Source organism: Hydra vulgaris, chromosome 03 (assembly GCF_038396675.1).
Source record: "Hydra vulgaris chromosome 03, alternate assembly HydraT2T_AEP".
In the NCBI taxonomy this organism is placed as follows: Eukaryota; Metazoa; Cnidaria; class Hydrozoa; order Anthoathecata; family Hydridae; genus Hydra; species Hydra vulgaris.
In genome coordinates, this window is record NC_088922.1 from 11936379 (window position 1) to 11946873 (window position 10495).

The window sequence follows — 10495 nt, forward strand, 5'->3', positions numbered from 1 at the left end:
GATTTAGACTTTTTATTTATTGGTATTTTTTATTTTAAAATTCACTTAATGTACTGACTGCAATTAATTAATTAATAACAAATTTTTATGAAAGAATTTTTATTTCAACAATAGTAATATGACGAAAATTTATTGAACAAATATTAAAAATAAAAGAAAATAAAACAAATATTCAGCCTTTCTTTTTAAACCATGGTTTGCATTTGTTTATTCTTCAATTAAATTTATATTTTGTAAGATATTAAAAAAAAGGATGTCTACAGTAAATTTGCATGTTTTCACACTCAACATGAAAACGAGGCAAGTAAGGGCAAAAATGTGAAAAAACAGCTACAAGCAGCTTGAATAATACTTTTAAATTACTAACTTTTTTATTCAGTTATCTGAAAAAAATATTAATGGAATTAATAGACAAAGTAACTGCTTTAAAATTAATAAAATTTAATATTGCAAGATATAAAAAGAAATTTGAAAATAGAATTAAGATAAGAGAAATATATCATTTTAAAAGAAGATAAGTGCTTCGGGAAATCTTTTAAGTTTCTACAAGAGTTAACCAGACGTAAAATTGATAACGATATGCAAATTTGAATTAATCGCAAAAGTAATCAAGGCTTCTTGCAGTTTCCCTGCTTGTTTGAGTGGTTATTAACCACATGGCTTTAGTGTTGGAATTAGCGGAATACTCTTTAAATTCTTTTTAAGTTGTTCCTTCAGAAATCGCTTGCACAGGTACTTTAAGAAAATGGGGAGTGCCTGGTAAGAAAAAAAAAAAGTATAACCAGTAATTAAAAACGTACCGTATATAAGGCTAGGCTTAATTTCAATTTTAAAGAAAACGTTCTGTAATAAAGCTAGAAAATAGTTGAAAAAAATTAATTCAAATTAGCGAGAACATTGTTCCAAAAAATATTCTTATTGATTCAAAAAAGACAACGTTTGTCATGTCATAGGAATCCGCACTTTTGCATTAACTTTTAACTGGTTTAACGAAACTTGTTTTATTTCACTTGTCAAAATGTTGAAAACAAACCTATTACTATTTCTACTCTTACCTTACCTATTAACTTTTTATATCTGATACCATATATATGATGATATATCATAACCCAATACATGGCTTTGTTTTTTAAAAGAAATTAAGTTAATGGAAAAGAAAAAAAATTGTTTCGCAAAACAAAAATATATCATCACAAAAAAAAAAATCTGTGAAACAAAGGCAATATCCACAATAGTTTAACAAGACAAAATATAGGACAACATCGTTAAATGCATGCGATTTATATTAGGAAAAATATCTTTAAATTTTTGGTAAAACAATGTACAGAAGACAATTAAAAAAATGCATAAATGCCAAAAGAAATACTAAATCATGGAAAAATGAAAATATTGATAAAATGTGCAAGCTCAGATGGACTTGTATTAATAGACTCAAAAGCTTATTCAATGGAAATTAAGTGTCCTTACCATAGAACTATTTTTTAAGACGAATCATTTATTTATCTTTCAATAGGCTTATCTGAATTGACACAATGTATGTTTATAGTTTACGTTTATAAAGGAATTATTATTGTAAACATTAATTTTTATAAAAGAATTATTATTGTATACGTTAATTTTGATGAATTTTACTTTTAAGATGTTAAAATAAGTTGGGCTGTTTTTCTAATAAATATCTTTTGTTATGCTTTTGTCAATAATTAATATTTCATATGTTTTTATTGTTTTATAATATTTCATTTATTTTTATTGTTTTATAAGAGGATTCAAAAAATTATAAGCAGCCTACAGTCCAAATTTGATTAATAGATTTATATAAAACGAGGGGTATTTTATTTCGTATTTGCTTTATATATATATGTATGTATGTATATATATATATATATATATATATATATATATATATATATATATATATATATATATATATATATATATATATATATATATATATATAAATTTTCTGTATGACACTTGTAACACAACGACTTTTTTATAAGATTCATGCCTATAGCATTTGAGCCCAGCTATTAAACTGAATTACTGGTCAACTAGCTTACTACTTATATAAGTATATTTTCCGATTTTTACTCATTGTTATCTATTCAGCTTAATAGCTGGATTGATGAAGAACTCATAATTCTGAGTGAAAAAGGTGACAAATAGCGTCCCTCGAGGATCAGTTCTTGCATCATTGTTGTTTGTGTTCTTCATCAATGACTTACTAGAATGCATTTATAACTATACCAAATTATACGCCGATGATGGCAAGATCACATAAGTTATCTATGTCAATCAATTTTCCTCTGATTATAAAAAACTACAAGCAGACATCAACAGCGGCTAAATTTGTTGCACAACTACCTTGTGAGCTTTATTGTCGAAAAGTGCAAAGTTGTGCAAGTTGGTTGTCACAAAAACTGATTAATAATACCATGGCTGACATTGACGGTAATAAACGCAATCTATTTCCAACATGCATCGAGCAGGGTTAATATCCGACAACCTTAAAGCCAAAGTAGATGTAGATGCTGTAGCTTGGGTTCGCAATTGATCGCTTGGTTGTCTCAAAAAGTAGTTTTGGTGTCAGTGCTCTGCAGCTATGGAATAAATTATACCAGCTGTACATTAAGTACCGCATCTAGAGTTTGGTGTGCAAGTCTGTTCATCCCTTCTCAAAAATTGCTCTACTCAAACGCGTCCAACAACACGCCATTGTGTCAATTAAACATTTTAGTTACAATCAAAAACTAAAAATAGTCGACCTAAATAGGCTTGAGGAAACCAGTGATCTCAAAAAAAATTGTTTGTCATTTACAGTAGATTGAGTTTTATATTCTACGACTAAAACCTCATCAAACTCAACATATAATTTAAGAATAACGACCTGTTTAAAACTCAATTAATCAAAGGTTATTCACAACGTCAGCACTTTTTTACAAACCGTGCTGCAAACCCGTTTCAATAAATTAGCGCAGAATTTAGAGTATGACAGAAAACCTTTTTAAAAGTCATTTTTATGATGCTACTTTGGCTGCAGTAATATTGATCGTCAGTATAGGAAAACCTGGTATTACTTTCCTTCATCAATATTAAACCTTTATGTATAAGTTTTATTGATTATAATAATAAATAAATAAAAACCTAAGAAATACTTTTGTTCTTTAGCTAAATTCCCACTAGATATAAGTTTTACATACAGTAGAATCCCGTTAACTCGGACCCTGGATAAGTCGGACTTTTACTAAATCAGACAAATTTTCAATTTTCCTTGAATTCTCTCTATATACAAAGAGCTTCGCTTAACTCGGACATTCGCTAAGTCGGACAAAATATATACACCCGTTCAGTGCCCGAGCTAACGGAATTCTACTGTACTTTCGGGCACCAGACGTTTAGCTCAGTTTGCCGCTATAAAACTAATTGCAAAACAACCACGAAAAATTACTGCTGCTCTAAAGCCTTTGCTTTAGCTTCAACTAAAATATTGACCCATGATGAGCTGATGACTTGTCTTGGCTATAAAAAAGATTTTTTAGCAAAGTAAATGATGATAGTCGAATTGCGATCAACCTGAAAATCCAAACTTTTTTCCATGAGTTTCCCGAACATAAGCTTGAAGTGAACATCTTTAACGTTGCGCATTGCGATTTCATTCAACAAATTCAATTTGATATTGGGATTGTGAAAACTGTTACTTTAAGATTCTCATTCATCTGGTTGAAAGATCAAGAACCCGTAAAAATTAAAGCTTATGGAATAGAGGACAAATTTATGGAAGTGACTTCGCATTCTAATAGTTTGAAGGAGTCTTTATTTTTCACTTATGGATACACTTTAGGTTTTTTAAAACAATTATGCTCAAAGACTCTATTGCCTAATTTCCAATCTATATGCATTCTAACTCAAACTTTTTAACGCAATGCTACTACCTATTACAGAAGGTAATCTAAAATTGATTTAAAAAAATGTTTGAAGAGCTACCATAGAACAAGAGCTTTTATCGGACATACATGTTGGAAATGAACTGGGTACAACTCTGTTGTAAGATGACATTATAATAGTAATAATTGTTGTTTGTAAAAAAGCAAGAAAAAAGTGATTTTAATAATATTAAAATTTTTTTTTTAATAATCCTAATCAGTAAATGTTAAATGTGTTGCATTAATGTTATTTTATAGAGAAGCGGTTCATGAAAAAACGGGTGTAAAGTAACGGTATTAGAAATAAAAAGACAGTCATTAACTTGTGTAGTTGTACATGTTTTTGATTAGAAAACATGCATGCTTATAGGGTCGTCTAGTTGATGTTATGCTTTGGGCGTCATGAAAACTCTCGCTAGAGAGCGAAATTATGAATTTAGTTTGTTTTCATTTTTGTTTTTACTGGCCTCTTTTTCAAGCTAAGAAATTAGTTACACAAATACAATTAGATAACAACCAATTAGAGTGCAGCTTTAGAAAATATATTTCATTATTCAAATGGCAGCTTCAGCTTGAGGGTTTAATGTAATATTCTTATAATTAAGATTCAGGGGTTTCAAAGAATTATACAATTCTAATTATCATTTTCTTGTGGTAAATACAATTTATTATTTTATAATTCAATTTGTTTATGATCGCTTACCCTATTATAATTAATAGGCCGGGTGAATAAAAATGAGCAATTGCTTTTACTCAGTAATTGATCAGCTTTACGTGAATAAAAGCTAAGGAGTTTTGCTTAAATTTTTAGCCACGTAAAGTTAAGCAATTTACTCAGTAATTGTTCAGCTTTACGTGAATAAAAAGTTAATTAAAATTGCTGAAGTTTTTATTAATCAAATTAAATTGTTGTAGTTGGTTTTTCAACGAGAAAAGTTATTATAACATTTTAGTTAGTCAATGAAATGCTTCTAAATTTTTACAGACTATAGAAAAGAGTATAATTTATTATTCTGGATTTCTTTTACCAACTATAATGCTAAAATTTGACAAAATATCTCACTTTGTATTGCAAATTAATTTTGGCCTTAAAAAATGCATTTTTTGCCTTTAAAAAAAAACCAATCAAACAAAGTTCTGCGATCGACACAACTGTTTTTCTTACACCTGACACTGTGATTGCTCATTTTGATTCGAATGCTGTCAACGTGGAAATTGATCAATATTCTGTCATTGTCAAACATTTATTTCTCAGCTAAAAATATGATTACTATTTTAGAATTATATACTGTGAGCACACCTAAGTGCATGATGTTTTCCCCATGTCAATGATGTAATGGTCGAGTTATTGTGGGAATGCAGAATAGAAAACGATAACATCACTTTCAAAAATTCTGCTTGTCTGGAAAGCGTGCCAAAATAACGAAGGATAGATACCAAAATAACGAAGGATAGGATACATTCTCAATTTTTGAAAATGAAAAACGACACTAGGAGATCTTAGATGTTTTATCGTATCAAATTGATCCCAAAAAAACAGCGCGTAAATCTGTTAATGATAAGGGGAGAAAAGATTTTATCCGAAAGTATTTCCTTTCCGGAAATTATGGTCTGGAGCATGATGTATGCATAACATTTTTCTTGCATACATTAACGTATCAAAATGATAAAGTTGTCACTATGCTTCTGAAATCAAGTTCCTCATCATTCATTACACCTTATCTTAATCCAAAAGCACTCTTATCTTAACGGACCCACTCATATCTTAACCCACTCATATCTTAACGGAAATCAAAAAGAAAATATTTGACTCCACATTTAACCTTATTGATCCAGTGTCAGTCAATACAAACGTAAGCAAGCTCTAAATCACCAATTCCTCCCGTCGGACCTAACAATCCAGGAAATGTACAACAACTACCAACTTAATCATTTTGATGTTTGTCGTGTATACAATACCGACAAAGGAATTGACAACTCAATGACGATAAGCTTTGTAAAACTAGGCGAGGACAAGTGTGAAGTGTGTGTCATTGAGGATTAATAAAAACTAGAGACAGAACACGATCATGAAAAAGATGAAGAGTATGAGGTATGCAATGCATTGAAACGACACTTAAAGAATGCAGAAACTCTACGGCAACACTACTGGGCTAATACGGAAGAGGTAAAGGGTTGAAGACAGTTCTGAGACTACTTACAACATTTCAACAGACATGTAAAGATGATGATGCTCCCAAGATCCTCTGTCATTAAAACTTGCGTATTCACTAAACGCATCGTAGCCTTTTAATTATTTACCCCACTAAGCGAAAAAAAACTGAACCGGTCATCGTTTTTTGTCTGGCATGAAGGTGTATTTAGAAGAAATGCAAAATATGTTGCTAGTGCATAAATTTCCACCGTGACCAGCAAGGAAAGGCAGGTTTTCATCGAGTTTGTTTTTAAGAAAGATAACTTCGGGCTCAGAATAACAAAATCTGGAAACTAACATAATTACAGGTAGTAACAGTAATTTGATACTAACATAAAAACAGATAATAACAGTAATTTTGGTCTATTTAGCATTATCATAAGATACTCAAAAAAGTTTCGTACTTTTATGTCTTCCAATTCATTCCGTTCTAAAGTTGAAAATTAAAAGACAGTATCAAGTTTTTTGATTTGGTGGATATAGGAAGGGGGAGATTTTTTAATTCAATTTAAAAGCTAGAAATGCTTTAAATAAACACAATTTAACACAAATATATTTCTCTTTAATCCGTTGCCATATAAGTTATGCAAATATTGCCTGGGGTAATACTAATAAATCTAAACTACTACCTCTTTATCGTCAGCAGAAGCCTGTTGCTCGTCTTACCAATTATAAAGATCGATTTGCTCATCCCAAACCATTATTATTTCAAATGAAAATTCTTAATATTTATCAGCTGAATATTTTAATATACTTTGTTTAATGTGCAAATATAAAATCAACGCATCTCCTGTTTTTTTTTCATAATCTATATAAGATAAAAATAAATATAACTTAAGAAATGATAATTTAATTCGGCAACCTTTTTCTCTAATTAATTTTGAAAAGTCTTGTAATTCATTTCGCGGAGCTTTTTCTTCGGAGCAAAATAGTTTTGAAAAATTTTGATTTTTCCTATGAATGGAATTATCTTTCATTCAAGACTGATTTTGAAAAATCTTGTAATTCATTTTGCGGAGCTTTTTCTTCGGAGCAAAATAGTTTTGAAAAATTTTGATTTTTCCTATGAATGGAATTATCTTTCATTCAAGAAAAAGCTAAAAGAAATTATTTTATCTTTTGAAAACATATTTTTATACTTTTGAATTCTTCTGAAAATGAATATGACGCTTATTACATAAGGTAATATATAATAGTATATCTGATTCACATCTTATGTATTTATGAAAACGGTACTTTTTAAAATATTTTTGTATTTATATATAAAAGCATCAAGAATGTCTTTATACCAATTTTATCTATATATTCTTAAAAAATTTATGTTCTCGCTAATTATTGCTACAACATTGTTTTGTTTTTTTTATTTTATATTTCATGTTAATTTAATGTACTTAATATTCACGAGCGGTTCTCGATGATAAGACCTGAAGGTCTTCTGCGAGTCTCCGCGTTCTTTTTTTTGTTTTTATTTTTATACCTGTATATTTTGTTATATTTTTTTAATGTATAACGATTTTTATCTCAACTATCATATTGTATAAATTTATTGAATATTTAAGAAAAGAACAAAAAATAAAAAAATAAAATAAAATCGGTAGATACAGAATATCTAGTAAAATAGGGGGTCGATTCAGGTTTAGGTTTAATAATTTGTGAGCAGACAAACCAAACAATCATAAAAAGTTTTTGGTAAATGTTTTAGAATATAAAGGGCCCATTTATATGAATAAGGCTGGCCCGGTTAACCAGACTGAATAAAATTATGTTAAAACATAAAAAAATGTTTATATTTCAATTTTAATTAAAATTTGAATTGCAAATTTTTATTTTTGTTGAATTGGTTGATTTAAAAACAATAAGTGATGTCTTTGAATCGGCAAAAAAGAAATGGCGTAATTTATTTTATCCAATCAGCTACATTAATTAGCAGGGCTGGCTCACTTGTTCGTGTATATATATTGAAAAAAATATTCTTACCTGAGTAGGTAAGAATATCTTTTGATTTTTTGATTGGATGTCACTGAAATTAGGCAAAATTTTAGTTATCTGGGCTAGCCCATTTGTCATGTAAACAAGTTCAGCTTCTAAAAGTAAATGTTAATCATGGCGAAATCTTGTTTAAGTGAGCCAGCCCAGCCAACCAGACTCGTATAAATTGACCCTTAGACTTACACTGTCCTAATTTATAAACTATGAAATTACGTAATATATTGATATCCTAACATTTTAATTTTTTTTTTCACTAACAACTTTATTAAAATTTCTTATCACTTTTAAGCAATCTCACTAATTTACTTCCGTTTTCAAACAGCATGCTTTGGTAAATATATACTTACAAAATTCTTTTTAAAATTTCTAAGGGTGGAGGCGATTGCCTCAATATTATCCCCTATGGATCCACCTTTAAGTCGATGTTGATCGACCTACCTAAAAAACGGTAGAATGTAGACTGAAAAAATAGAATGAAGCCTATTTTAATCAATAAAAACACCGTCATTTTTACAATTTGTTATAAATTAATATACTTTATTTCAATAAAAGTTCATTAAAATATATGTATCGCTATAAGATTAGTACAAGAGTTCGACCATCATTTCTATTTGATCGTGAATGATATTTAAATTTACTGTAACCTTTTTTGTCTGTACAAATTCGTTTAAGTTTAAAACAGAATATTTGAAAAACTTGCTCACTTAATAATATATAATCAAAATCAATTTAAAAAAAATAATAGATTTGACGATGATGAAGAGGATAGAATGATAATGCTATGTATATAAAGGCAAGTAAAATTATTAGGATGTTTTGTAGTTTTAATAGTACACAGTACTTGAGTAGCTCTTTGATGCTTAAATAACGGGTGCCACTTCGGATTAGTTTTTACGACTGTTTGCAGCTGTTCCTAAACAATATCTTCAGACATGATATAGAAAAACATAAATTAAAATTAAAAAAAATAAAAATAGATAAATTATTTTTCTAAAATAAAAAACAAAAATTGTAACAATATCAGAATGGCTTTTATTTCAAAGTAAATTATACGTAGTCAACCTGTAAAAACTGTGCTTTTGCTTAGAAAACAGCATAAAATTTTGAAACATGATAGTTTTTGAAAAAAATAGTGACAAGTATGAATTAATGTCTATGGCCTAAATTTGAACTTTTACTAATTTATTGGTAAATTATAAAAACTGCAAAGTTCCAAAAGTTACTGTAAAGGTAAAAAAAATGTAAAGTGCTACCAAAGCTACAGTGAAAGGCAAATTGGGTAATTAGAAAAGTTATATTTTGTCAGTCGAGAACCAAGAGGCCGTATGTCCACATTTTGTACTTTTTCTGTTTATTATCAGTAAATATTCAACAATTAATGGAGTATGTGTTTAATAAATCTAGTCTTAAGAATGATACAACGTTTAAAATTATCTAAAAAATTAGTCAGAAATTCTGGCAGAAAGTCTTTGCAAATTAAATTTTAAAACTAGATTTTCTCGGAAACATAAAAAATGAACATACGGTTAATGATTTATATGTAAATTTACATCACGTATAATTCTAGGCTTACAATAAACACTGGTAGCCAAAAAAAACGCTAGGTTTGGGTCACTCTAAGGAAACCTTAAATGTCATGTCACTCAAATAAAACCTTTTTTGTTAAAGAATATTTGTCTTGTAACAATAGAAAAGAGTTTCTTTTAAATTCTAACAAAGTGCTAAGCGTCATAAATGGGGCAAAAAATTAAATTTGAGGGACAGTCTGCAAAGTAGCTGTTAACTATTCAAACAACTTTGATGTTAAAAATCTTGGGTAGTTAGGAAGAAGTCTTTTAATTTAGAAAATCCTAACTTATACTTAGTTGCGAGATTTGACAAAAATAGGAACCTTTTTCTATTTAAAGTCATTCATACATTGAATCATAGAACTAAGTTGCAAAAGCCTGAGGTTTAAAAGTGTATTAAAAGAATCTTTTCTATCTACCTTAGACAGTTAGCTCAACAGTGGGAAAACTTCATTATAAATTTAAAAGAATAGATTTAAAAATGAAGAGTAGTATACCTAACATCGAGAACGACTCTGTAGAAACTTTTAATTGAAGAATAGTTCAACTTTAATTTGTTGCTCTGAAGCAGGATAAAAAACTATTTTACTTGGATTATATACCATATATACATTAACATTGTAAATGTTTTTAAATGTTAAATTATTAAAAATTTAATATCTTTTTTTTTTAAATGGACATTAAAAATGCTTAAATTGGCTCAGACCCTCTGAAATTTACTCTTTTAACAAATTTATGACGTTTAGCACTTAGTTCGGATTTTAAAAAACTTTTTTCTTTTTCTACAAAAAAATTGCACTTGAATAGAAAAGGTTTTATTT